Below are 27,440 nucleotides of genomic sequence, written 5' to 3' on the forward strand. Positions count from 1 at the left end.
GGGAAGGGTGTTGTCTCCATGTTCTTTCTGTAAGTCTAAGTGCACGTATTTCGTCATTGAGGTTGAAATTGAACCATGATTTAGATGGAGTGCTTCTTAGGGTTTTTAGTTTGGATGGGGCAATTTGGTCTAAGACATCGATGACCGTTTGGTTAAAATGTTCGGTGAGTTCGTTAGCATTTAGGGAGAGAGGGGTGAGAAGAAGTTGAGCTTGGTGTTTAGACTCAAGTTCACCAGGGGGGATGCGATTAAGATTTCTTGTCTATTTAGAGATTTTAATGTTATTGTTGTGGGGGAGTGGAGCCGAGGTTGCGATAGAGAACAGAATGAGGTGATGGTCAGACAAGTCGATGGGGATGATGTTGGAGAGGGAAGCCGAGTCATTGTTGGCAATGATGGCATCAAGAGTGGCCCCTTTGGAGAGGGTGGGAGAGTGGTAACGTTGTTTGAGTTTATTTATCTCAAGGAGATTGCTGAGGAGGTTGACTGAGGGGTCATCAGTCACGTTCCAGTGGAGATTGAAATCTCCGAGGAAGAGATTTTTTGGGTTAGAGAGAGACGATTGAGTAAGAAGCTTGGATAGTTACTCAACAAAGTGAAGTGAGTGACCAGGAGGGTGGTAGGTATTATGCGGACGAATCAGGGGAGAACCTTGAGACTTAAGTTTGGCTTCGAGGTATTCAAAGGTGTTGTAATCCGGGTTCTTGACAAGGGAAAGTTGAAGTTCGTTTTTAAAGATAATCGTTAATCCACCTCCTATTCTCTCAGTTCTGTCTTTTTTGATGATAGAATAACCCAGGGGGCGGGGCAGTTAGTCAAGGCTAGAAGTAGAGTGGTCATTGTGCCAGGATTCCGTGAGGAAGGGGATGTTGATAGCTTCGCTAAGGATAGTTTCTGATATTTCGATTGCATGCCGAACAGCAGTTAATGAGCATGCAGGCGAGGGGTTTATGGAAGTCTTTAGGGGGAGAGCGTGAATGGATGGTGGTACGTTGGGGTGGGGGTCTGTGGGAGAGGAGGGGGATCTGTTGGCTCCCACAATAACGGGAATGTTGGAGCTAGGGAGATTATAGGTGAGGGGTTTAGGGAAGACTATGGGAGGGGAGCTTGAATGGATGGTGGTACGTTGGGGTGGGGGTATGTGGGAGGGGGAGAAGGGGGGAATCTGCAGGTCCCCACAATAACAGGAATGTTGGAGTGAGGGGGGGAACGTCGGTAATCGAGGAATTAGGAAGGTAGGAGTTGCAGAGGTCATGGAGGTCGGAAGAGGTGAAATGACTTGATGTATGGAGTGGCCTATGGGTACAGCAGCCAAGGGGTGTAGTGTTCCACGGTTTGAGATTAGAGAATCATTGTGGGTCAGGGAGGACGGGGTTAGAGCTATTAAAGAGGTACTTGGAGTAGAGAGAGTTGAAATCTTCTCTCAGCCGTGTGAGTTCAGTCGTCAAGGTTAAGAGGTTACGTTCAGTGTTGGACAGAGTCAAGAGTAAAGGAATAGGGGTGAGCGCGGTTGGGGAAGAGGTGGGGGGAAGGATGGGTTCATTATTGGTCGGGGGAGAAAATCTGGAGAGAGGGGATGGAGACAGTTCAGGGAGGGGGATAAGAGGAGTGCATGGGTTGAAGGATGCATGGAGGGCAGATGAAAAGGATAGGGCATTACTAGAGTCAGGAGATGTGGTATGGGATGATAAGAGGCTGTGAGGGGGTGGGTATGGGCGACAGCTGGTGTAGGGGAGGCACTGCAGTTCTGAGCGAGTAAGGAAGGGGTCGGGTTGAGTGGGGGGAATGAGGGGGTTCCAGGAGGTGGGTAAGGTGGCAGGAGTGTGGTCTGGGTTAGCATTAGAGGTTGGATGGAGGAGGTCATTGCAGGGCGTGTGAGTTTGGGAGACGGATGGTGTTGTTTGGAAGCCGGGAGTGGTTAGATGTCGAGAATTGAGAGACAGCAGTAAAGACGTCTAGGGGAGGGGGTATAAGAGTCGAGGGAGATGGAGAGAGACAAAGGGTGTCTAGGGGTTAGGTAGAAGGGGGTTTGGTGAAGGTTTGGATAGGAGGAAGGACAGTGTCTGGAAATGGTGTTAAAAAATGGAGAGGTGGTGTTCAGAGGATTGTATGAGGATATTACCTGTGTTAAATATGGATATGTCAATTTCACCAAGAAAAGTTGGGGAAGGGGTAGTGGATAGTTTAAATCCATAAGGAATTTTGGTAGATTTGGATACTGGGAGGTGTTGAAGGAAGATGCTTTTCCATTTGGAGGGGCGTTTGGAGTAGAAGATGTAATTGTTTTTCATAGGGGAGTAAAGGCTGAGGTAGTTGTCAACAATTAGTGTTTCAGGGTGTCGAATTAGTAGTTTATGTTTAAAAATGTTCTCGCCATTTTTTGAGAGATTAGGAGGGTAAGTAATGGTCCATGAGTTGGGGCCTTGTCTGATAAGGGTTGAGTCTGGGGGGTGAGGGTGTGGTTGAGGGGGTGCCTGATGGATCACTGATGTGAGGTGGTGGGGGTAAAGAGGGAGAGGGAGAGGGATGGGTAAAGAGTAGTAAAGCAGGTGAGGAATCAGGTGGAAAAGACGGTGAGCGAGGGAGGACCGAGTTAAGGGGGTGAAGTAGTGAGCAAAAGCAAGGAACAATCAGCAATTGGGGGGAAAAAGTGAGCGGGGGAGGTCAGTAAGACACGGAAGAAAGTTTGCCAGATTAGGGTATAACCAGGGGGGTTGCTTATCCTGAGTGGAGAATTACAAAAATAATCAAACCAAGACAGGCTTAGACACAGGTAGTTGAGGAGAGATGAGCAGTTGGCGGACCAAAGGGATAGTTACCATAGTAGAACCGCAGTAGAGCTTAGGTCTGGTACAGCACAAAGATTTGGGATTGAACATTAACACTCAAATTGAAAAAAACTAAAAATTTACACTTGTTATAATGATAGCACATCAATATACATATAAACAACAAGTTGAAATAATTCTAGTGGTAGCATTTCATAAAGAGAGTTTTGTGACAACATGGTCCGAGTGCAAGAGTTAGTAGTGGGACCGTATAAGGACTATGGGAAAGCTCAGGTCGAATACAAAGGTTGGAAGTGGGTCTATATCAGGATCAACCTCATGGTTAGGGGGGACAATAGCTGGGGCTGTCACGGGCGTGGGCATCGTCGCTGTAGGGGCGGATATCAGGACCCAGCAAGAGATGGGGAACGTCAAGCGGGCCAATGCCAAGCCAGCTCCTCAGGTCAAATGCAACCCCAGACCTCAAGCAAGATTATGGCCTGGGCAGACATGGGCGAAATCCAGAGCGGGAGCGGGAGCGGGCGTCGCGGCAGAGGAGGCGAGTCCACCCCGATGTCTCAGAGCAGCAAAACCAGCTTCAGACCGAATGGGCCACAGCCTCTGGAAGAACCACGGTAGGGCAATCGGGGCAGCCAGAGGAACAATGAGGTGATGGGCTGTGCTGGGGCAAGGCGTAGAACTGGCCTCAAAGCACCGGCGACCCCTTTGCACAGTTCAGAAGAAAGCAGAAATGCTAAAAAAGACTAAAAACAAGCGTTGGGCTGTGGTCTCAATGGGGAGACATGGCTTATCAACTTTGGGGTGAACTCGGCAGGGGGAACGATAGTTTGCCACCTTGGTGGGAGGAACTACGATCCAGCGACTTTGCACAGTGATCGTCGGGCAGATGACACAGAGCACACTCACCTGGGTCTCAATGTAGGGTCATTTGCTATCTTGTGCGGCAGGATCGTGAGGATAGTAGCCATCTTGAGGAGAAAAATACAGATGCGACCTCAAAATGGGCCAATGACGCAGCCCAGGCAGATGAAGCAGAGATCACACCATTGTCTCAATGTAGGGTCATTCGCCATCTTGTGGTGCAGGATCGTGAGGATAGTCGCCATTGTTGAGGAGAAAATACAGATGGGACCACAAATGCGCAAATGGGGCAACCTAAGAGGCCGAGGGTTGAGTGGTAATAAGGCACAGATCCGACCCCATAGGTCCGGCTGCAGGTCGGGAGAAGGGGCTCCAAAAGCGGCAAGCCAACACTTAATGGGCAGCTCCCATGTACATCGATAATATAGCCTCACTACGCCGCATGAAAGTCTCAGGCGTTTTATATCAGGGTTTGTCACGCTTCCAGAAATGGTGCGAGGTGGGAGTGGGGACCCGCCGTAGAGCACACAAGGCCACGGAGTACGCCAGGCGATGAGGGCGTCTCCATGCTCAGATCACTCCATGAGGCAAAGCGTCGTCGGAGGCAGCAATCCAGGAAACCTCCAAAACGAGAAGGATCTCAAAAGGCTCCCGGACCATGAAGAGGGCATCGCCGTTGCAAGGCGGAGACCAGTAGTCCACCCGTTCGCAGCATCTCAGCAAGACTGTGGCAGGGGGCGGCACGAGGCGGCAGGATTGTCCAGGACCCAAACCTCTTCCTGAGGCCTGCCGCCATGGCAGGCCGCAAACCAAGCTAAGGAGGCGATGGGCCTCCGCGTTGGAGGTGGGGGCTCTCGTGACGAGCAATAGGAGGGCAAGTGCATCCGCTCTGTAGTCTGCATTTAACACTCTGGTTTCCAGGTGGTGTAGCTGTGTTTCGTACTTGTCCACTCGCTGTTTTACCTGGTTCAGGTGGGCAGTGAGGAGGTCCAATTTGGAGTCAGTGGAACTTCAGACTGGTTTTAACATCCAGGAGTAGTGTACGGCATGCTAGTCTCTGGCAGCATAGACTGACCTTCAGCATCCTGGTCCGACTCCCCTTGGTGAGTGTGTTGCCTGCCCACAAAGAAAGTTTAGATTGTTTAGTGTCCTGTTTGCCCATATTGCCTGGCAGCCTGTGAAGCAATGTGCCTGGAGTCGGTGCAATCGTTATTTTGCAGGTACCTGCTGCTGGGACAAAGTTGCCTCTCCTTCACACCAATGTACCGCTGGCACATACGGTCTACTCCGAGCAGCCAGAGGCTCCTGCCCCGCCTCTCTCACTTCTCCCCATATAAACCATGTGTGGATTCAACAGATGGGCTGGTCCGTGAGATCATAGGTTCCCTCCTTCGTGCAGCTTTGGGCCAGGGTGGCTGTAATGCGATTTTGTGTCACAGTGGCGCTGGGCACGTACAGTAACGCATAAATTCCCCAGCCGACACAGATAGTGTCTCTTCTCATTGGGGGTTATCTGTTTGCCTCAACGGGCGCACTAGTCATGGGGCTTGCTGGATGTCTTAGAGCCCTCAGCGTAGTAGCTCCGGGGGCGGCATCCCATGCGTCCTCCAGTATTAGTGGAGAAGTATTGTGCAAAGTGGGGGTTCAGGCCAACAACAAGGGGTCTCCACCCTGTCGCCACCAAGGTCAGTCCCCCAGGCTCGGGGGTCCTGCACCTTCCGTTTAGACTCTCTGCTCACGGGCCGAGGGGTTTAGTGCCAATATCGGCACATTCCCCAGCTCTCCCACAGCAATAACTGTAATAACAGACACAACACAATTTTGGTGGAGAAATTTGCTGCAGGTTTATTTGCATAACAATATGCCAACATGGTGGGTTAACTTACGGGCGATCCTCTGGCAGGCCGCCCCTCGCTACCTGCCCACCTGATGAGCCATAAAACCCCGGTGGTACTAACCAAGGGGTGTTGTCATTTTGGGGGAGGGGATAGCTCCTCCCTCCGGCGGACCGCCAGTCCACCCCTTACTCACGCCCCTCCCTGCTACGGGGGGCAGAGAGTTGCAGGCAACCCCTCGGTTGCTCAGGTCCACAACCGCCCGTAGGACTAACGGGGCGCCGTTGCTCCTCCAGGATCCCACGCGAGGACCTCCCTGGGGATAATTGGCTTTAGCTCCCTTACTGTGCTCCTGTAGAGGGTAGCCTTGGTAACCCTGCTGATTCCAAGGCTTACCCCCAGATCAAGCAAGAAAGGGTCCATTCCCCCTTTGGACAGGTGTATCCCATCTGGATCTAAACACCCTGTGGACTCGGCGTGCAGTATCCCATACTGGCTAAAACCAAACCCCTATTCTCTGTGACTATACGCATGGCGCTGTTCACCCTCCTGAGCTAGGTCCCCATGGCTGTGTCTAGCGCTCGTTGGAGGACCGTAGCACACTTGTTGGATGACAACTTCCACCCTGCATGGCTGTCAGCTAAAGCTATAGGGCAGGAGAATTCACCTATGTTTAGTTATACTCAACTCCATGGTACTTGATTTATTGACCTCAGACGTATGAAATGCTTAGTGGACCTACCAGGATCTGAACCTGTGGCCAGGAGGTCGAACACAAGCCCTAACAGTTCTGCCGCTCAACAGACCTGTGAACTTGAAACCCAGGGCCACCTTCTTGCCTCTAACCCTTACTTGGACATGCCTGACATCGCTTTATTAAGTTCCGAGGCTAACCTAGTCACAGATGGTAAAACGAGGGGCTGAAAATTAGAAGACAACTGAGATGATCGTTAGCTAGATCCAATACGGAGTGATCCTATGAAATGAGGTCGGGACCACAGCCCAGGTTTACTTTGCCATGCCCCCTCCCAAGACCTTGATATCACCATAAACCCCTGCAGTGGCCAGGCGGCAGGCACCCAGCGGTGCCTGTCAGTCCTATTTTACACCAACTCCTTGCCGCCTTGCCGCACTCCCTGCTGCAGGTGTCTAGATGCCACCCCTACTCGCCCCTCTTGACCTGAATGATTGCACCGCTGAAGATGTGTGGTTACCTCTCATCGGGGTCGGTGGAACGTATAACATGTGCCTTGAATGTACAAAATATGTGGTGTTGTGCCAGAGTAGGGGAATCATAAGCTAATAGTAACTGTTCATAGGGCATGTGTTAATATCCAAAACTGTGAATCTTGATAAAGCACAACCTGTGCTAGAATTCAAATGTGACATCTGGCTTACGCATGGTACAGCCCCAATTGGCCCATCACATCAACTTTACAAATCCAGGAGCAAGCCTGAGCTGGTTACCCCAGGTCCATGCCGTGCACGCCTTAACCTAAGGAGCTCTTCCCAACGGAGCATTCTTCCCAACAGAACTGACCCATCTGTATCCAACTCGAAGTGTGTCAAATGAAGCGAACCAGGCCCCTTAAGGCTAAAAGGATGGCCTGGGCCGAAGGCAATTGTCAACCAAGATCTTGACTTACTGAGTGCCTGTTTTTGGGTCCTCCCTAAAAGCCAGACAGTGCCACCTCCTGGCAGACTGTCATGGGCGCCGGTGGAGACAATGGTGACGGTGCTTCCCACCTGAAAACATTATTAAACCACCTTTTCAAATATAGCACAGGAGAACTCGCTGCTGAAAATTAGTGGAGGGCCCTTGCTACGCTTACGGAAGTCCAGACTTGACTTCCTCACCTTGTGGGATTAAACAAGGTACAAAATTGGCAATAGCGTTGCCCGTTACTACCTGGACAGGCCCTTTCCCCTGCTGTGTGCAAACCCCCTAGTGTGTCACAAATACTGAACTTCAGAACTTCTGGAAAAGTCCCCTCTGCACCCCACAATGAGTACCATACAAGTCTTCTGCCCATCTACTCCTGTGGTTACTCCTCTTGTCACCTGAGGCCAGTAGTTGCACAAGGTAATTAAGCAACAACTGGTGCTGACGTGTAAGAATGTCAAAAGCCACCAACTGCTCTGCTCCTACTGAGTCACGGCAGTAGTACTTTCATGGTAATTGCAAAACCGCTACACTTAACAATGCTTCTACTCTCCCCTACAAGAGGTCTAAACATGGTTGTCTTCTTGCCCCCCGATATAAACTCTCTGGGTGACATGGCCCCCAATCCCTTATAACAGACAGTGCCCCTCCAAACTCAGCGGATATTTCCTTTCTAAACAATAAGAGGAAAATCCCATCCAACTAGCGCGGCTTGATTTGGCATTCTCGAACCCAATCACTTCAATCTGTCCGGGCCCCGGTAAACCGCTTACTATCCGTAAAAAGGCAAACAAAAGCCCCTTGTTGTGCTTCTGCCAACTTTGTCCGCCTCTCCGTTCGACAAATTGGAAATAACAGAGTTTACTCTCATGAGAAGGTTATTTGTCATCCGGTTTTCAGCACACCCGGAAGTTAATCCCTAATCCAGAGCAGGCAAGAGTATGGCACGCACAGCTGTCCTGACCTTGCTCCTGCTGTGTTGACAGTCAATACATACAGACGCACCACTGTGGAATGACCGGAACAGCTAACCCTCCACAGGCAACCGTTAACGTCAAAACACTGGAACAGCAGCTCCCTAGCACCTGGAAAGCGCATGCACGCGTCCGCGACGCAAGCTAATGATTCGCATGACGTAACCAATCTAGCGCTGAAAATGCCCCAATGCGTCCTATCCTTGACTCGTATCACCAGTCGATAATGACATAGTGATGGACGTGCGACTGACTCCAAGGACATGTCGAACAACTTTGATCTATCTGCTGGAAACCATATAACCGTACCCCTGATCGCTGTTAGCGAGTAAAGACAACATGCATTCATGTACAGAAGCATGCCTCACGTCACTGTTGGTTTAATGCAAGCTACCACAAGACGTAGCAGGAATAAAATCAAATTACCACTAATATGAATAATAAGCGTTCCATGGCACCGAAAATTCCAGGCATAGACAACATTTCCAAGCATTTCCACAGGTGAATCGCCTATTTGAGCTGAAGCCTGGCCCGCCCCCTTTCCTCCACAGCCCATGTCTCCAAAACCCTCAGATGTGGTGGAACCGCGACAGTGGAAATCAGGACACCTCTCCCATGCTCAGGGGGCCCAAACCTCCTTGCTGTTGGAGATTAGAATGGGCGCTCAGTGTGCCCATGTCTTGTCTGACGACACGCGCCGCTACCCCATGGCAGCCTCAAAAGCCAAAATCGATCTGCGGAACACCTGGTAGTGATATGAAAATCGGGACTGCATGTCACATACAATTATTGACAAGAAAAGGGGGACCAAATCTGAGCCATTACTCGAAACCATCACACAGCGGTGCACACGTTCTGGAAGGCAAGGGGCACTGTGTATATGAGGGACCCCGAAATACCGTCCTAACTTAACTACTAGTGTGCCGCAGCATGTGCTGTACAGGAACACACGCTAATAAACTGTAATCATTAGCAAATACTGTCTGCGGGAAATAGGCGGGGGGGGAGAAGAGCCCTGGCCATCCATGCTGGACTGACCATCCCACGAATCTACGGAGAGAAATTACATGTCAGAAAGCCCACTGTTTCCCCTGTGTCTGGGTTGCCTCAATGACTCTAACATCTCGAGCTACTCTGCCACCACCCGATCACAATACTTACTTACACAGGCACGGTGTCGGACTTTTGAGCTTTGGTGCGTTCGAGTGACAATACGTAATTCTGCGTGCAAGAAAAGGTAGAATGTTAACAAAAGCCCCAGGCGTGTCCTGCGGCCCCTCCCCGGGGTGTCCAGCACCCGGCACCCCCAAGAGTACTTAACAAGGAACAGCATTCAGGCTCCGAGCCCGGAGCATGCCCTGGCCATTCCTGCTTCCTTTCCCAGCTGTCCTTCTCTGAGTGGCGCCTGCGTACTTGATCCGATTGTCCTGCTCCGAGCCCTGGCAGGCCAGCCTGCTCGGCGTGGTTAGACCATCAGAGAACGAAACCCGTGTGTTTCTGGAAGAGAGAACAAATCCATGAAAACAGCCCATAACCAGTATTGACAGGTAAGCATATTGCTAACTCGATCGCCATGATCAGAGCCCCTTACTGGAGCACCAGTTGCTTTACAATAAAACACATTCCATTATTGCACTGGAGATGCATGATTTGCCCCGACTCACCAGTTGTTTAAAAGAAAACACATTCAATTATGGCACAGGGGATGCATGATTTGCCCACACTCAGCCGTAGCTTTCCAAGAGAACACACCAATTGCCCAGGAAATACATAATTTGCCCAGACTCATCAGTTGTTTTATAAGAGAAAACATCCAGTTATTGCACAGGAGATACCTGCTATGCTCAGACAAACAAAGTGGAGATGCCGGGGAACCGAACCCGGGGCCTCATACATGCAAAGCATGCGCTCTACCACTGAGCTACATCCGCCCCACCTCAAAACACAAGAACAGGGATGAGTCAGCATTTACCTGTGTGCATCACTTAGAGTGGCTTGGGTGCAGGCCTCAGCCCTTTAGCCCTCGCACAGGAGCCCGCAGGCACACACGGATGCAGAGGAGGGGGGGCTATGTCCGGAGCCAACACGCGGCCGCCGCCAATAAGACACGGTGAGCCCTCACCCCCCCCCCCCCCGAGTCCGCCGCATGCTACGGCCACAGTGTGCACCGATCCCTGTACCTGTTGATGCCTCCGATGGACTCCCTGGTGACGACGACGGCTTCTTCTGCGCGTTTTCTACAATAAAGGAAAACAACCATCAGCCGCCCTGCCTCCACCTTAACCCTGGTGGCCCCCCAGGCTGCCACCCCTGCCCTCGTGTTGTTCGCGTATACCTCTGGGGAACACAAGCTAAATGCGCAACTGTGAGACCAGGGAAAGGATTGCATATGTATAAAACACCTGAATGGGTTCCTGAGAGGTGAAGTCTCAGCCAGACAAAACATTGGCACAGAGAGATCCGCCTATCGCCACCCTCTAAACAAACATGGCGGGCGCAGTTTCTCTTAATATTCGATGAATGTTCAACTAAAACTGTTTCCCAACATTCATTGGTGCAAATTCGAACCTAAAATGGACAGTATCCTTCGCCATGTCACTGGGCGCTTCCGGTGCATCTAGCAGGGTTCCTCAATCAGGACGGGCCCACACCTCGGGACCGCCTGCTGTGGTTCTGAAAATTCTGGACTCGTGTAATAAACTTTGCCGCAGTATGACGATTTTGGTATCAAAAGACCGAGAATGGCTAGTACACTATGTACAAGCATTTTTGTCATATTCCAGTAACGATTTCACCTCGAAATCGTCATTTTCGTCCTGAACCCTTGGCTTCCATTTTGTGTACAGCAGCCATTTTGTGAGTTGCCCTCACAAGGCTTATAACTACAGCCAAATTCGATTCCAAAGGACACGTACACCTTAATTGACTTCTCTGTGACCTGGGCAAGCTGAAACCATTGCCCCAGGCCGAACCTGCCCGGCCAGTTTCTTTCCCAGTGGCCGAGCGAGATAGCATCAAGGCACAACATGCCATAAACCTTTTCATCGCACACACACCCTGCCTAACCTTGCTCACACCTGTCCCTGATTCTTTACATATGTCTTGTTTTATGAGGAGGAGGTGCCCGTTTTTATTGGGGGTCCACCGATATCTGATGAAAATGTTGGGCCTTGCCGGGTAATTTGTTGTGGGCTGGACGAACTGAAATATGGGCTTGTCATCATGACTCTGCTTTTTCTTTGTAGTGAAAATATGTGAATGGTCAACAGTAATGCCAAGAATGTTTGCCTAAAGCTTAATATTTTGTATAAAAATAGAAGCCTGGCTTTGTAAGATTGAGCAGTCTCCTGAGAATATACATGTGTTGTACTTCTAGGACGCCTGTTACTTGGTTGCAGCCAATAAATTCGATCTTTGACTTCACCTAGAAGACTCTGAGTTTCTGTGTCTGAATCAGGAAAGTACTCGAGGTCTTTGGGTGTTGTCCCTGCACCGCTGGGTTACCGGTTCAGTACCGGTTCTGAAAAACCCAGTACCTCAGCTGGTGCCCAACGTGGGGCGATACCAACGGTACCGGTCCAAGCCAGAGGTTCGTGAGGAGCTTCGTGTGAAAATTCTGGAGGAAGGCCGCCACTTCATCGACCCCTGCATGTCGACGTGGTCCGAAAGTCTTTGCTGCGAGGTTCCCCGCTTCCCGACGGCTACGAAGGACTGCTGCCCTGGCTATCGCCCTGATTTGGACCCTTGATGTTTGGTAGAGCGAAACGATAGACGAGTCTTCTGGTGACGTCATCGATATCTCAGTTAAGTATAAGTGGAGCGTCTCCCAGTCCTTAGTTGGTCTTAGTTTGGGTATCCCCTTGGGATCTTTGATTTGGAACTTGCAAGTACCAAAGCCGAAGGATTCGTGTATTCACGAGAATATCGTATTCGATAATCCTTTGAAGTTTGAAGCTAGACTAGTGAGCGAAGATGCCTGGTCTTAGCAGACTTGGAAATTTGTTTTGTCTTGGTTGTAATAGGGATTCCCGATTGGAGGACTCGTGTCCGGTTCCTCCGATTGCAACTCCAACTTATGAATTGTATGTGAAACATGGAGTAGGCCCCATCACATATAATGAAGTGTGGATCCGCTACACCAGAAAAGATGGTGTTCTAAAATGGCCCCAATATGGTAGCTTTGACACGGAAATCTTAGATAACCTCGAAGTTAAACTTTTTAAGAAGAAAGCCCGGCCGGCGATGTTTGACTCTTTCCGCCTATGGCGTAAGGAAGCCAAACAGAAAGAAATTAAATTAGCGAAGAAAAATAAGAGAGAAAGGGGTATTTCGATAATGCAAGCTGCTATGCAGTTTAAAGATAACAAAGAGGAACAGATGAGTGAGCAGTTGCACAGGCAACGTAAAATGGTAATAGATAAATGTTATCCAGTTTTGCCGCCTCTTCAGCAAGATGCAGCAAAAGACTTTGAGAAAGACCCCCTAATGTCACATTTGTTAAGTTCGCCACCCCCTATGCGCAAAATGCTATGGCACCACTGCAACCTTTAGTTGCGCAACCTTTAGTTGTTGTGCCTCCTGCTCCTCCATAACCACCAGCTGTTCTCCAGGTGGTTCCTGTTCCTCCGGTGCAGCCTCCTCAAGGGCCACCGTCTTTGACATCTGCTCTGCCTTTACTTCCTACAACTTTAACTACTATATTGACTCCCACTTCTGGTATTCCTTCTGACACTGCCTCTGCATCTGCCTTGCCTCACCCTGCTTTTCCGCTTGTCTTTTCATCGACTTCTCCTTCTGTCCGACAAAGAGTGGCTAGTACTGTTACTAGTCTCCTATATCCTCTCTTTGGAGCAACAAGTGCAACCCCTGCCTCTGAGCGTAAGCAGTTGCGTAGTCAACTGCCTGAGTCTAGGGAGAAGGAAACGTTGAATTATTTAGCACATAAATGGGTTACCGACCCAACGAGGTACGGGCTAGAGTCTGTTATGGATGTCTTCCATCAGTGGGAAGCATCAAAGCAGAGATACGTTTTTGAGAAAATGTGTGGTTTTCTATGTGAAGATTTAGAGGACAATGATTTGAAATCTAATCCGCCCGAGTTGAGCCATGTACGGTTCGAGTTTTCAAAAGGCGCAATTGTGGGTTCAGATGTTAAGAAAGCAGTTGCGACATTGTTGTCGCTTAGGACTGAAGGTGTTTCTAGGTCATTGTTTGAGTCTGATTCCTCTGTTAAAAAGAAGGTGAGACAATACCCAATGAGAGAAGTTTCTCCGGTATGGAAGGAAGAAGTAGCAGCTGGTCATAATAATATTCCCCCAGCCATACCAGCATATTTTCAGCGTGTCTGGGTACATGTTCCATGGAAGCGAGCTGAAGTTTTAGCCCTTAAGCAGACATTGCCTGATCCCCGTAAGAATCCTGCAGGGTATTACAAGGAATTGTCACAGACTGCAGGTTCTTGCATTATGAATTTAGCCGACATAGACATGTTGTTTGGAAATGTTGTTCCACAGCCTTTATGGGGAAAGATTCGTCATGCAGATCATGATCAGGAGTTAGGCGATTCATTGCTGCTGCAGATGCCCGACAAGTTGGTGGTGCTAAACCAGAGCCTTTAGTAGCAGAGCTCTGTGATAAGATCATTAATTATATGAAAACTTTAATGCCCGCGATGCGTGTGAATTGGGATAAATTGTCTGCGTGTAAGCAGAAGAAAGATGAAATGGTATCAGATTTCTTCACCAGGTTTGAAGAGACGTTTGTCGACCACAGTGGTCAAGATATGAGTACAGAAGGTGGCCAACGATTGTTCGTCGATAAATTTGTGCACAATCTGCTTCCCGAGTTGTGTAAAAAGTTGAAAGATTCAGAGAGTTCTTGGGCAGTTTCCTCTTCAGCACAGATATTGGCTACTGCCCAGTACTACGAAAATAGGGACAAAGTTGAGAAAGATAGAGCAGAGAAGAAAACTAAAGAGTTGAAAACGAAGGTTCTGTTACAGCAAGCATATCCGCCACGTGGTGGTCAAAATAGTGGTGCTCAGAGTAACTATCAGAATAACTATCAGCAGCCTCAACAGTTTCAGAGGAACTCGCAAAGAGTCGAGTATACTCAACCACATGTCCCTGTAGGTCCCAATCAGTGTTCATATTGTAAGGAAGAGGGTCATTTCAAGTATAGTTGCCCTATCTTGTTACAGCGCGCAAATGGTGCTTCTGGCTCAAGAGGTCGAGGTGTTCAACAAGCACCTAGAGGTAGAGGACGTGGAAATTTCCCCCAGAACGCTCGTTCCCTTCCACCTCAAAATTCAATGAATAGTTTTGACCAGCAGAATAACGCGTCTGGTAGGACGGCTCAGTACTATGCTGATGATTACTATGCAGAAGATGAGCATATGGGAGGTAATGATTGCTAGGACAGCCATAGACAAAGAGAGGGAGTTGTTTCAGTTCCAGTAGATCAGAGTGGACCTTATGTTGAGGTGATTACATCAGGTGTGTCAGAGCCTTTTCTGTTGGATACTGGTGCTACAAAGAGTTCTATTATGCACTCTAAACTCCCTGGCGCACCTTTGTCTGGCGAAACAAATGTATCAGTAGGTTTTTCTGGCGCCCCGGTTAGGAACCCGATTTCTAGTCCTATGTCTCTTTCTGTTGGTCCTTGTGAATTCGAAGCACCCCTTATTCTGACAACAGGTTGTGGTGAAAACTTGTTAGGATTGGATCTGTTAAAAAGATTGTATGCGACGTTATATTGTTCTCCTTCAGGAGTACAACTTACACTGGGTAAGAAAGTGATTTCTTCAATGTATTTGTCAAAGGACAAACTTCCAATAGAATTGTCATCTCTCCCTAATATTCTTTGGGCTACTGGTCCTAATGATGTAGGTCTTTTGGAAATACCGCCATATGTTGTAACATTGAAAGCCAATGTTAAAATGCCACGCATTCCCCAATACAACATTTCTAGTGAAGGTGAGAAAGCTTTGCTAGCGATCATTTATGATCTGATTGAAAAAGATGTGATTGAAGAGACAAGAGGCAACGTTTGCAATAGTCCTGTTCTGCCTGTTTTGAAACGAACTGACCCTTCCCAGCCACCTGTTTACAGATTCGTGATTGCTTTTAGAGAGGTGAATAAAATAGTTGTGCCACAATTTCCAGTTGTTCCTGACATTACTGCCCTATTGACTATGATTCCAGCTTCTGCCACCTGGTTCTCGGTAATTGACTTGAAGAATGCTTTCTTCAGCATCCAGATTGCTGAGGAGAGTAGGGATATTTTTGGCTTCAGTTTAGGAGGTCGAAGCTTCCGCTTTAAACGCGCTCCCCAGGGCTACTGTGAAAGTCCATCAATATATAGTCAAGCTTTAAAAACACAGCTTGATTCGATTGCTTTACCTGATGGCGCTACCCTCATTCAGTATGTAGATGATTTGCTTATTGCTGCAGATACTGAGGAGATTTGTAAAGAAGCCACGTTGTCTTTGTTGCGTCACTTGTGTGATTTGCATCACAAAGTGTCTCTCTCAAAATTGCAATATTGTCGACAAGAAGTGACCTACTTAGGTCATCTCTTATCGAAGGAGGGAAGGAAACTGACCCCAGAAAGAATTCAGGCAATAGCGAAATTGAGTGTGCCAAGAACACAGAGAGAAGTGCATGCTTTCTTGGGTATTACATCGTACTGTAGACAGTGGATACCAAATTTTTCCTTGGTGGCCAAGCCCTTGGTGGCATTAACGTGTAAAGATACACCGAATCCCCTTCCATGATCTGAAGAGTGTCAGAAAAGTTTTTCCGAATTGCGCACAGCATTATGTTCGGCTCCTGTGTTGGGTACCCCCAACTACAGTAAGCCCTTTACATTGTATGTCCATGAGAAAGAAGGTTGTGCATTATCAGTATTGACACAGTTGTTTGGAGACAAGCAGCGTCCATGCGCGTATTTTTCGTCGACTTTGGATCCGGTAGCTAAAGCATTGCTGAGTTGTTTAAGAGCAACAGCGGCAGCAGCTGTTTCTATTCGACAGTCTGCTGGTTTAGTGATGAATAACACGCTAATTGTGATGGTTCCACATGCAGTGGACACGTTATTAAACAGAACCAAGACACAGCACTTAACTAGTGCTCGATTGTCAGGTTACGAGTTGACATTGTTAGCGAGCCATGTGCATATAAAAAGATGCAACACACTTAACCCAGCTACGTTGTTGCCGATTGTAGAGGAATTAGATGCTTCAGAACAGCATGATTGTTTTCTTAGAACAGAAGAAGAAACGAAAGGTAGAAAATACCTCAAAGATACTCCTCTTGCAAAGTGTGAAGGTACCTTATGGGTGGATGGTTCATGCTTCAAGCTTCCGAATGGTGATACGACTGCAGCATATGCTGTCACGACTTTGCATACAATTGTTGAAGCTGCACGTATCCCACATAATTCAGCTCAAGCAGCAGAGTTGATTGCACTTACAAGAGCATGTGTGTTGTCGAAAGGAATGAAAGTGACCATCTATACCGACAGCCAGTATGCATTTGGTGTGGCTCACAGTTTTGGACGATTGTGGAAAGAACGTGGGTTCCTGACTTCGCATGGAGCTAAGATTCAGCATGGTCAGTTAGTGAATGAGCTTCTCGAGTCACTTACTTTGCCCTGGAAAGTTGCGATTGTGAAATGTAGCACACACAAGAAAGTGACTGATGATGTTGGTCATGGAAATGCATTTGCTGACGAAGTCGCAAAAGAAACAGCAAGGAATGTGATGAGCCGAATGTATGTTGCAGGCCCTGCAAGATCGATTGGTGACGTTGGAATGTGTGAAGACACGATAGAGAGTGTGAAATCAATTCAAGCTGAAGCTACAGAGAAAGAGTTGAGTGTGTGGAGAGAAAGTACGGGTAAAATGGATGCCAATGGTTGTTGGATTGAAATGTCAGAGCATCAGAGATGGTTGTTACCCGATGCATATGTGCTTGCAGTGGTTTCAATGGCCCATGGAATGGCTCACATCAGTGTGAAAGGGATTTGTAAGTTGTTGGCTCCGGTATGGCAAAATGCTGGAATTCCTAAGTGTGCAGAGAATGTGGTCAAGAATTGCATGGTGTGTCTAAAATACAATCCTGGTAGGGGAACCCCAACTCCAGCTGGTCATTTTGCACCTCCTACGAATCCGTTCAAGGTTTTGCAGCTAGATTTCATCCACATGGAGAGGTGCAACAATTTAAAATACGTACTCGTTGTTGTTTGTGCCTTTTCAAGATGGGTGGAAGCCTACCCCCTAAGGACAACACTGCCCTATCCACAGCTAAAGCCCTTGTGAAAGAGTTCTTCCCTAGGTTTGGAATGCCGAGAATGGTCTGGAGTGACAATGGGAGTGAATTTGTGGATCGAGTGATGAAGAAAGTATGTGAAGGGCTAGGCATTCATCAGAAATTTCACGCTGCAAATAACCCCTAATCAGTTGGATTAGTAGAATGTTACAATGGCACGCTAAAGTTAAAACTGGCCAAAATTCAAGCGAGCTCTGGTCTTAAATGGCCTGACGCTCTGCCTTTAGCACTCCTATCCACCAGAATGACTGTGCATTCGAGAGTGGGACTTAGTCCCTATGAGATCGTTTTCAGCCGCCCGGCCAACATATGGGAAGTGCCAAGGCCTACAAAGTTCAGTGAAATCGAATACCCTGTTTTGCTTGACTACTTGTACGAACTGATGGCTAAATTGCGTGTTTTACATCAGCAGGTGCATGATACACTGCCTCAGGTCTCTGAAGCTCCAGGACATCAGATCGTTCCTGGATCCTGGGTGCTGGTCAAGAACTTTCAGCGAACAAAGAACGACCAGCCCAGGTGGACCGGTCCACACCTCGTCCTTCTTTCAACAAGATCAGCTGTTCGAGTGGAAGGAAAGAAGCACTGGATCCACGGTGTACATTGCAAGAGGGTGCCTTTGCCTCTGCCGTACGACCGGTGGGTCCAGGAGGGTGTCGCCGACTCAGAGACTGAAACCGTGCCTTGTTTTCTGCCTTTCAGTGATGCACGTGTAAGAGGAACACTTACTGAAAAAGAGAGTGACAATATTTTGCAACCGGCTGTATCACTGTCAGTTCGATTGGACACTACAGAACCTGAACTCTTGTTCCGAGACCAGACAATACCGGGAAAACAACGATATAATCTGAGGCCGAGAACTATGAACTAATAAAAAGATATTCCTTTCCTTTGCTATTTTTGAAAGTGCAGCTCTCCCATCTGAGAAACTTTTTTATTTTTGTTTTTCGAACCACCATCCGGGTTCCGCTGTAGGGTCGCGGTTGCCCAAAGTCTTTGGGGTGCAGCTGAAGACGTTAGGTCGACAGTTCTGGTTGGTCTAAGGGAGTTGCCCTGGACTGACAGAAGGATTCCTTAGCATAGAACACCCAACCATCGCGAGCAGCATATTATAGAGGATGGAGTTTTTCGAGATGGAGAGACCTGCCAAAGAAACAAACTTTAAAAGCAGAATATGTAAAATGATGACAAAGAAAAGCTTTTTGATATTGTGCATTTTCATGTTATTCAGTGTGATGATATTTTTAATAGGGTATGTTTTATTCTCTTTTCGAGTAACATTTGCACCCACTACATCGCCTACACCTCCTTTTTTTACGGTTTCCTCTCATTCTTTTCAGCCCCTTCCTGAACACGAATCAGCTAGGAGATTAGAGTTTATTAATAACTCCTTTGTTCAGCTTTTGCACCAACACCAACTAGTAATGAACACGACTAACTGTTGGGTGTGTGGTCTTATGCCTCACACAACGGATAAAGGTATCCCTTATCTGGTCCTGCCATTCAGCCATAATGGTTCTGTGTGGGCATACAGAACAATGTTCATCTACGCACATGAAGTCTACCCCCTACGTTCTGTAACATACAATCCTAAGAATAGTGCTCTAGTTAAGGGTATAGTAGACATGATTAAGGAAGATATTTCCTACGAGACTATCCCTAGAGATGAGACACTAGTATACATAGGATGGAACGTAACCGGATATGGAGCTACTCTAAGTGAGAAACAGCAAGCTAAGAGATCTTCCCCGATTTGGATTGTACCCCATCAGGGTCACCTGTGTCTGCAAGGTACTGGCAAGAATCCCAGAGCTCAGTTAGGGAAGAGTATCTGTACTGAAACATATGTTTTTGCATCTCAGACTTCCCCTTCGTTCTTAGCAGCTAAGGGTACCTATTTCATCTGCCATGACAGAGCCTATACATGGTTGCCCCCTGACTTTTCGGGCACATGTTTTGTTTCGTTCCTGTTGCCTCCCACCTACACAGCAGCGGCAGATTACCACAAGACAAGGATAGTTAGAGGTGTCTTGAATAAAGAAGACACAGCAGGACAAGAATTTGGGGGCTTCGTAAAGGGTTTTCTGCCGTTCTGGGGACCAATGGTTAACAGCAGGAACATAAGGCAATTGACAAGGGTGGTTGAATCCACCGTGGTTGAAACTGCCGGTGCCCTTAGTAACTTGACTGCTGAGCTCCAGTCGGATCGTCTTATGACCCTTCAGAACAGGGTCGCATTAGATGTCATACTTGCAGACCGAGGTGGGGTATGTAAATTGATCCAATCGAGTTGCTGTGTTTTCATTCCAGATAACGCTCCAACAGTGTACCAAGCCATCTCCAAACTGCATAAGATTTCCGAATCTATTCATGTGGATAAAGGAGATTGGTCGTTAATGGGATGGTTCTGGGAACTGATATCTGCCTGGGGGTGGAAAATTCTGATGGTCATTGGGATGGTCTTAGCCATTCTTTTCCTGTTCTCTCTGTGCGTGCAGTGTGCTCCTGCAATATGTGGCCTCTGTGCTACATCATGTGTAAGGAAACCTGTATCAAGAGACGAGCTAAGTACTAGGATGATGTTACAGCAGCATCTCAATGACTTTAGAAATATAGACCTGGACTCAGATTAGCATGAGGATAGGTTAATTGCCTATGTAAGGGCAAAAGGAGGGTTTGTGGTTCTGAAAATTCTGGACTCGTGTAATAAACTTTGCCGCAGTATGACGATTTTGGTAACAAAAGACCGAGAATGGCTAGTACACTATGTACAAGCATTTTCGTCATATTCCAGTAACGATTTCACCTCAAAATCGTCATTTTCGTCCTGAACCCTTGGCTTCCATTTTGTGTACAGCAGCCATTTTGTGAGTTGCCCTCACATAGGCTGATAACTACAGCCAAATTCGATTCCAAAGGACACGTACACCTTAATTGACTTCTCTGTGACCTGGGCAAGCTGAAACCATTGCCCCAGGCCGAACCTGCCCGACCAGTTTCTTTCCCAGTGGCCGAGCGAGATAGCATCAAGGCACAACATGCCATAAACCTTTTCATCGCACACACACCCTGCCTAACCTTGCTCACACCTGTCCCTGATTCTTTACATATGTCTTGTTTTATGAGGAGGAGGTGCCCGTTTTTATTGGGGGTCCACCGATATCTGATGAAAATGTTGGGCCTTGCCGGGTAATTTGTTGTGGGCTGGACGAACTGAAATATGGGCTTGTCATCATGACTCTGCTTTTTCTTTGTAGTGAAAATATGTGAATGGTCAACAGTAATGCCAAGAATGTTTGCCTAAAGCTTAATATTTTGTATAAAAAGAGAAGCCTGGCTTTGTAAGATTGAGCAGTCTCCTGAGAATATACACGTGTTGTACTTCTAGGACGCCTGTTACTTGGTTGCAGCCAATAAATTCGATCTTTGACTTCACCTAGAAGACTCTGAGTTTCTGTGTCTGAATCAGGAAAGTACTCGAGGTCTTTGGGTGTTGTCCCTGGCACCGTTGGGTTACCGGTTCAGTACCGGTTCTGAAAAACCCAGTACCTCACTGCCCGCCCACCCAAGGGAGGCAGGGAGGACGCAGCCACCTCTCAAAAAGCAGGCTAAGAGAGGGGGTCACAATCCCGCCTATGCCGGGCCAGGCGGGAGGCCCGGACGACAAGACATAAGCGCTTCCATGGGAATGCCCCTTCCCCCCGCACCGCACATAGGGCCGAAACCAAAGACGAGGGAGCGCTGAAGCGGCCCGGGGTGCCCGCCGCTAAGAACCATGCGGGCCAAGCAGGGACAAGCAAAGGACCAGAGAAGCTTCCCGGGCAACAGCCCCCGCCCCCTCCCTGCCCGCTGTGTACAATCCCACCCCCTATTGGCCCGAGCACCACGGACCCCAGCTCCTGGGCCCGCAGCCCAAAGAGCCCCGGGTGCCAACAACAAGGCCTCAGACTGCCCCTCCCCCCAGCATGCGAGGCAGAGCAAACGGGCCTCCGGGGGAGGACCGAGAGAGCACTACCGGGCCGAGGACCATCAGCTCAGCACCGCTCAGCCGTCCACGAAATCGTCCGAAGCCCCACCAGCCCGGACCAGGGCGAGAAACTGCCGAGAGGTATAAAGCCACCCACACCTGGGCCGCTAAGGTGCATGCGCGTGGCCAAGGCCCGGCTCCCTGGGCCGGAGGGGCCCCCCCGTAAAACCGATGTACGCCGGGTGCACCAGCAACGGGCAGGCCGGGGCGGACCGGGCAGCCCCGCTGCCTCACTCCCCCCGAACGCCAGGACAGACGGGCCCACACGCAGGTGGCCTCAGGGAGGAAGCGGGAGAAACTCCCCCCGCCACCACAACCAGGTGGAAGGTGGTACGGGGGGGACCCGTACGACGCGGAGGCTCGCTGGAAAAGGCGGAGCCCCGCATTCAAGGAGGAAGCGTTGCCGTGCGACGCTGTTGCCCCAGTCCAGAGCGCCGCCCGGGACAGGCCACGCAAGGAGCATCCACCCGCCCCATCCCCGGGGGACGGGGACCCAGACCAGCCGCGCAATGAATATGTAGGCAGAGCTTGAGAACACCTGCCGCTGCTGCAGAGGCCGCGGGCCAGGACGGGAGGTCCGGACGCCAAAGGGGAGCGCATCCCGGGTGAAGACCCCTCCCCCCGCCCCCACTGCAGCACTGCGCAAAGCCGGGGCGAAGAGCGGCCGGGTAGGCCGAAGCAGTGGAATAAACTACCTAGGCAGTAATTCTAAAATGAAAACACAATAGTGAAAGGACCAACACTGAGAGTGAACAGTTTCTAAATAATTACACAAGTTTTATTACAATCACATAAACAATAGCTAAAAGTATACATTTCATAAAAATTGAAAATACATCATTCATAACATAAAAATTCTTGGACATAGAAGAATAAGTTGTGTGTCGACGCGTTTCGGCGACCAGCGCCTTTCTCAAGACAGTTTACAACTATTCTGAAAATGAAATAATGAATAGTTTAATTCTCAGTTATTACCATATTATTTAAACATAAATATAAATACTTGAGAAAAATAATAATTCAATAAAACAAGGAAACACTGTTCAGAGCACTCAGGTCCTAAATTAATCAAAACACAACCAATAATTCGAAAAATTGCTATGCATAAATTACATGACATAACCTCTCTTTTAGCCTGGTCCTATTTGATTTACTAACAGTCTCTTAGTGGCCTGATTACTTGTAAGTCCAAATACTCATTATTTCATTCCTAATATTTTATAAACATTGTGTCACAATGAATCATTTCTCAAACATAATAGTATCCGACTAAATATATCTGCTTACGGTCAATATAAAATTCTCTGTGATAACAACTTTCATGAATGATAAGGATGAAGGCGTGAATTCTAAGAATAAAGCCATGAATTTAATTGAAAGAAGACAGGTGTAAAATAACATTGTAGATACACCAAACAGGAATGAGACTGCTGGCCTAATGATTTGGTTATCCATAATCCTAATATTTCGTTCTCTAATGTTCAATAAACAATATATCACAATAAATCATATCTAAAACTTAATAGTTTCAGAACTGAATTCATCAGCTTACATGTCAAAGAGGGCATACTCAATGCTAACTTCAATCCTGAGTGATAAGAGTAAAGCTCTGAATTTAATTCAGAAAGGGACAGATGTGAGATCGAAATTTAGATGAAAGAAAAATAGGTGACAGGTCTGATAGTTCCGTATTATATACTAAGACACCAATCTACTCTCCAATGTTATTTTTAGCCTTAGTCGATTAGTCGATCACAGTGGATCACAATGGATTCTCTGTTCTAACTCTAATGTCTGTAATACAAATATTTATCCAATTGGTGAATTTCTATATAGATAACCTACTCATTCTTACGTGAATTGGGTCACTGGCAGATTTTAACAGGTTTCCATAGATTACGATCACACATCTGGGTTGTACTTACCCCAGGTAAAAATGAATTTCACATATAATTAATTTGACGCTAGAGAGGGTCCATCTGATATTCTGAACCGGAACTCTTGATTCTGTTTTAATAAATGATTCTGTAATGTTGTTAACAAAAATGAAGAACAATTAATATTCGCCTGTATGCATAACTCACATTGCTGAAATCCTTTCTAAACAGGTTACTCTAATTGAAGTAAGGAACAACTAACCTATTCAATGGAATCTTCAATTCTCACGTTCTGCTACGACTGGTTGATTATTTCAGTCTATCTCGTCTGGTTAAAATCTGCCTAAATGATAATATAGAATATACCGTTCAAGACCCACTCAATTTATAGCTGTGTCTGACAAATTCAGAGACTCTTACAAAGATCTATCATCTTTGATGCAATTCTTACCCGTAATGGAGCTTTAAATTGCGTCGCCTCCACGCTGTAATTATTTGCTAAAACATTTTAGAGATCTTGTATACCAGCGTTATCTAATAAATGAAAAAAATTAAATAAAGGAAAAATCAATAAAAAAATTCTGTAATTGTATCTGTGAAGACAGATTTTCTGTGAAGACAGATTTTCTCTAAAGCGCCCTGTTCAGTTCTTACCGGGGCTTTGTGCCAAATGACGAACGTCGCTGGTAGGGAATCAATGACCGTTTAATGTTGGATCTGTACTTATTGGCCGTACGCGTAGGCACGCCTGGTTCCTTAAAACAAAAACGATGCCTATTATAGTTATAAACAGGGGCTTATATTAAACTTTATCCTATTCTATTAGGGGATATTTACTAGCATGTGCACATTACGTACCTCTATTATTAGGTCGTGACTTCTACGCGTTATGGCGAGATGAAGTTAAAGCGTGTTCTGATGATATATGCTGCCAACCTGATTCCTGCAGGACAACAAGCAATCCTGCATTGAAATTCTGCATAGTTACTTCTATTACAAAAAAATCTCTCGCGCCCGACTGCTAAGTTCAGAGCGGCGAACTGGATATCTGCAGATAGCGTACCTTGGATCTTGGATCTTGGGTTTTTCTAGCTTAATTGTTCCATTACTGTTCAGGATATGCCATGAAGAGTTAATGACCTGTTTCACTTTCGCGTTGACTGTTGAATGACGTGTGATGCATTTTAAATAGCCATGCTGTGTATGCTTTTTAAATAGCGATAGCTTGTAACCACCCGTTTTTGTTATTGGATCAGAGTCTTTCCTCGCGTTCTATGAGCCTTAGTGACGTCAGTATTGGTCTAATTATTAGCAGCGGTGTATACATAAATACGCGCGAACTAAGCCACATTTTCACTCTATTCCGGGACCACGTCCGAGTTAGATGTTCGCCTCCATGCAGCTGCCGCTTAAAGATCCAAGGTACGCTATCTGCAGATATCCAGTTCGCCGCTCTGAACTTAGCAGTCGGGCGCGAGAGATTTTTTTGTAATAGAAGTAACTATGCAGAATTTCAATGCAGGATTGCTTGTTGTCCTGCAGGAATCAGGTTGGCAGCATATATCATCAGAACACGCTTTAACTTCATCTCGCCATAACGCGTAGAAGTCACGACCTAATAATAGAGGTACGTAATGTGCACATGCTAGTAAATATCCCCTAATAGAATAGGATAAAGTTTAATATAAGCCCCTGTTTATAACTATAATAGGCATCGTTTTTGTTTTAAGGAACCAGGCGTGCCTACGCGTACGGCCAATAAGTACAGATCCAACATTAAACGGTCATTGATTCCCTACCAGCGACGTTCGTCATTTGGCACAAAGCCCCGGTAAGAACTGAACAGGGCGCTTTAGAGAAAATCTGTCTTCACAGAAAATCTGTCTTCACAGATACAATTACAGAATTTTTTTATTGATTTTTCCTTTATTTAATTTTTTTCATTTATTAGATAACGCTGGTATACAAGATCTCTAAAATGTTTTAGCAAATAATTACAGCGTGGAGGCGACGCAATTTAAAGCTCCATTACGGGTAAGAATTGCATCAAAGATGATAGATCTTTGTAAGAGTCTCTGAATTTGTCAGACACAGCTATAAATTGAGTGGGTCTTGAACGGTATATTCTATATTATCATTTAGGCAGATTTTAACCAGACGAGATAGACTGAAATAATCAACCAGTCGTAGCAGAACGTGAGAATTGAAGATTCCATTGAATAGGTTAGTTGTTCCTTACTTCAATTAGAGTAACCTGTTTAGAAAGGATTTCAGCAATGTGAGTTATGCATACAGGCGAATATTAATTGTTCTTCATTTTTGTTAACAACATTACAGAATCATTTATTAAAACAGAATCAAGAGTTCCGGTTCAGAATATCAGATGGACCCTCTCTAGCGTCAAATTAATTATATGTGAAATTCATTTTTACCTGGGGTAAGTACAACCCAGATGTGTGATCGTAATCTATGGAAACCTGTTAAAATCTGCCAGTGACCCAATTCACGTAAGAATGAGTAGGTTATCTATATAGAAATTCACCAATTGGATAAATATTTGTATTACAGACATTAGAGTTAGAACAGAGAATCCATTGTGATCCACTGTGATCGACTAATCGACTAAGGCTAAAAATAACATTGGAGAGTAGATTGGTGTCTTAGTATATAATACGGAACTATCAGACCTGTCACCTATTTTTCTTTCATCTAAATTTCGATCTCACATCTGTCCCTTTCTGAATTAAATTCAGAGCTTTACTCTTATCACTCAGGATTGAAGTTAGCATTGAGTATGCCCTCTTTGACATGTAAGCTGATGAATTCAGTTCTGAAACTATTAAGTTTTAGATATGATTTATTGTGATATATTGTTTATTGAACATTAGAGAACGAAATATTAGGATTATGGATAACCAAATCATTAGGCCAGCAGTCTCATTCCTGTTTGGTGTATCTACAATGTTATTTTACATCTGTCTTCTTTCAATTAAATTCATGGCTTTATTCTTAGAATTCACGCCTTCATCCTTATCATTCATGAAAGTTGTTATCACAGAGAATTTTATATTGACCGTAAGCAGATATATTTAGTCGGATACTATTATGTTTGAGAAATGATTCATTGTGACACAATGTTTATAAAATATTAGGAATGAAATAATGAGTATTTGGACTTACAAGTAATCAGGCCACTAAGAGACTGTTAGTAAATCAAATAGGACCAGGCTAAAAGAGAGGTTATGTCATGTAATTTATGCATAGCAATTTTTCGAATTATTGGTTGTGTTTTGATTAATTTAGGACCTGAGTGCTCTGAACAGTGTTTCCTTGTTTTATTGAATTATTATTTTTCTCAAGTATTTATATTTATGTTTAAATAATATGGTAATAACTGAGAATTAAACTATTCATTATTTCATTTTCAGAATAGTTGTAAACTGTCTTGAGAAAGGCGCTGGTCGCCGAAACGCGTCGACACACAACTTATTCTTCTATGTCCAAGAATTTTTATGTTATGAATGATGTATTTTCAATTTTTATGAAATGTATACTTTTAGCTATTGTTTATGTGATTGTAATAAAACTTGTGTAATTATTTAGAAACTGTTCACTCTCAGTGTTGGTCCTTTCACTATTGTGTTTTCATTTTAGAATTACTGCCTAGGTAGTTTATTCCACTGATTTATTCCCTGACCTAGGGGTTGATTATTATTTTTCAAACAGGGAACCCTTGTTGTTTACAAATCGGGTAGGCCGAAGCGGCAGCCACCACTAACCCAGCCCCTCATGAACCTACCTCTCCCTCCAGCAAGGCCGCCCCACGCCGCAGGCCGCAACCCCCGCAGGCCAGAGCAATGTACCCCGGCACCCAAAAACAGCGACAGGGCAGCCAGGCAGGAGGGGCACCGTCTAACAGGAACAGCAAAAGAGTGCGCTCAGAGGGCGGAGGAGGTATAAATACCTCTCCCCCAGCCCCTCCTCCCCCTGGAAGTTACGTCACATGGGGACCTACTCGGGTCCCTAAACATTAGACTGCTGGTGACTGTGCCATCGTATGGCACTTAGGGTGGCCGCCCTCTTAG

At 46.5% G+C, this 27,440-nt stretch overlaps 1 protein-coding gene and 1 non-coding gene across 2 annotated transcripts in view; one reads left to right on the forward strand and one right to left on the reverse strand.

The window, feature by feature from the left end:
* Nucleotides 1-27,440, forward strand: part of KCNJ4 (potassium inwardly rectifying channel subfamily J member 4) — a 763,549-nt gene that overhangs the window by 103,526 nt on the left and 632,583 nt on the right. The gene's annotated exons all lie outside the window — the stretch shown is intronic.
* TRNAA-UGC (transfer RNA alanine (anticodon UGC)) lies at nucleotides 9,981-10,054 on the reverse strand. Its single transcript has one exon. It is a non-coding gene; the product is annotated as a tRNA-Ala (tRNA).

The sequence above is a fragment of the Lissotriton helveticus genome, chromosome 1_1 (genome assembly GCF_964261635.1).
Source record: "Lissotriton helveticus chromosome 1_1, aLisHel1.1, whole genome shotgun sequence".
NCBI lineage: Eukaryota > Metazoa > Chordata > Amphibia > Caudata > Salamandridae > Lissotriton > Lissotriton helveticus.